General features: G+C 41.2%; 1 long non-coding RNA gene across 1 annotated transcript; it reads right to left on the bottom strand.

Annotated features, from left to right (window-relative positions):
• Positions 1–672: 672 nt before the first annotated feature.
• Positions 673–1,794, bottom strand: LOC310890957. Its single transcript, XR_014577366.1, has 3 exons — positions 1,764–1,794; positions 964–1,026; positions 673–705 (listed from the first exon to the last, which is right to left on the bottom strand). It is a non-coding gene; the product is annotated as an uncharacterized lncRNA (long non-coding RNA).
• Between the last annotated feature and the right edge of the window lie 333 nt (positions 1,795–2,127).

Below are 2,127 nucleotides of genomic sequence, written 5' to 3'. Positions count from 1 at the left end.
AGCCCTATCCAGAGAGAGTTGCTACACAGAAATGCAGGTTTACTTGATTACTTTTTCAGACTGCATTTCAAATTCCTGCTCCCGGCAGTGGCTCTATTCTAATTGTATATGATGGTTCACAGAAGCAGCTTAAAACCTTGACAAGGCACAAGCGGAAAATAAACACACACCTAGAGCCAGATTTCTGATAGTGGCTGTCAGAAGAGCTTCAGCACTCGAGCAAGAGGAACCAGTTCTTTGTTTTCATTTGAATTCCTTTTTAGGGCTGTATGAAAACGGTCTAAGTTCACGGAAAGGAAGAAGGAGAAAGTATATTTAATAGCCAGTTGTTACCTTTTGCAGTACTAGTCCGTTGAGAAGGTAATCCTAGCCTCTCCTTCACAGACTTGGGAACTTGAACTGCAAAACAGAAAAAGACCAAATTAGGGAGGCTGCATAAACGTCAACTTTGTGTTCACATTCAAAAACAAGGCAGGAAAGGTAACTTTGAATCCCGGTGATTAAGACCTCAGCCAACATGCAAAAAGAAACATCGCAGGAAAAGGACAAACAGAAAGCCTAAATACAAAACCTGTGAATCACATCCAGATGCCTGTTTAGTAGCTGTACCTCTCTTTGGTGCTTTGTCAGCATTTCCCGGAACCTCCACCTTCTTCCCCAGCCTTTCAGCAAGGCTGCGCTTCACGGGAAGGGCGCTTACATCAGCTTCAGACAGAGAAAACAAGGAATATTTTAAGAACATTTCTTTGCAGGAAGATTTGAGAACAGTCAACCACAAGCTTCTATTTTTCAAGCATATTTTCATAAAATTGCCTTTCAGCTGCTAAATGGTTTTTTTGCCATTTCTGCAGTCAACACAGATCTCCACTGCAACGCATTTTCCTCTCACACGTCAAAAATACTCTTCAATGCAGTCATATAGAGAAGGCGGCACCTAAATAACAGCTCATAAAAAGTTCCTACCCACGGAGGCTTTCCGTTTTCCTTGTTTCTCAGCAAGATCTAGTCGAACCACAGGTTCCTCCCCTAAAACAAAAGTAAAATTTTTCTATTTCATAGAAACCAGTAGCCAATAGAAATAGTATACTGTTAGCCCATGTCCAAAAAAACCCAGCAAGACACTGTTTTGACAGCTAAACCACACAAACTCATATTACAACTATAATTAACTTAGAAAAAGTATCCATAGTCTCAGTGTTTGCCTCAAATTCCAGCTGAATGTAGTCGAGAATGAATCTGAGTCTGCTTGACAGCTATACTTTGTGCAGAACAGAGCTGCATAAGCAAGCAGAATATTATTAGGTACAAATGCTGAGAAATATTCCTTTCTAAGGTGAATGTCTATGGGTAGAAGTACTTCTTCACTTCTTTCCCTTTCAAAGGAATTTGCACAACTCTAAACAATATAATTTATACACAGACTCCTATCGCACTACTGTCCACACGTGCCACTGTCAGCCTCTTTAAAGCTTCAGAAATTGCTTCTTACATAGCACTGTCCTCTAGAGCTCTTTCTTCTCGTTACTCTCCTGTTTTTCAGTTATCCCCCTATTTGCATACTGACACATTTTTTTCTTTCTCCTGCTACTGCACTTAACCTGAGCACCAAAGCTTTCCAGTACAACCAGGGACTTTCAGCATAAAAGCATGTTTTGAACAGAAGGCGGCAGCACCAGGAGGCTAACAGGGGTGAATTGCCTTCCTTCTTGCTTAACCTTCCAGTTTAGGAGTAATGAAATCAAAACAAAAGCATTAATTATTACCTTCCTCTGTAGACAGTGTCACAGTTCTCACCACTGTCCGGACATTTTCCTTTTCTGGAGCAGGAAAAATCATAGAATCGACGGGAGGAAGAGAAGATCTTGAAGGACCTTCTGTTCAGAGCAAGCAAAACATAAGGAAGTTTACCAAACAGAAAAAACTATCACGAAGAATAAAACACTTTAATTATTCATTACTGTCAAACATACAGTGACCAGAGCATGCAAATAAGAGAGGTGACTAATTTGCCTCTGGTTGCCCTTGGAATTCCCATCTAGAACACCAGCTGGCTGAGAATCAGGTTGCTCGATGCCCCCAGCTAAACATGGAAGTCTATCCCTCAAGCAGCTCCCAGCCACCATCACC

Source organism: Anser anser (assembly GCF_964211835.1).
Source record: "Anser anser genome assembly, contig: HAP1_SCAFFOLD_153, whole genome shotgun sequence".
Classification (NCBI taxonomy): domain Eukaryota; kingdom Metazoa; phylum Chordata; class Aves; order Anseriformes; family Anatidae; genus Anser; species Anser anser.
This window is presented reverse-complemented; position numbering and strand designations above follow the sequence as displayed.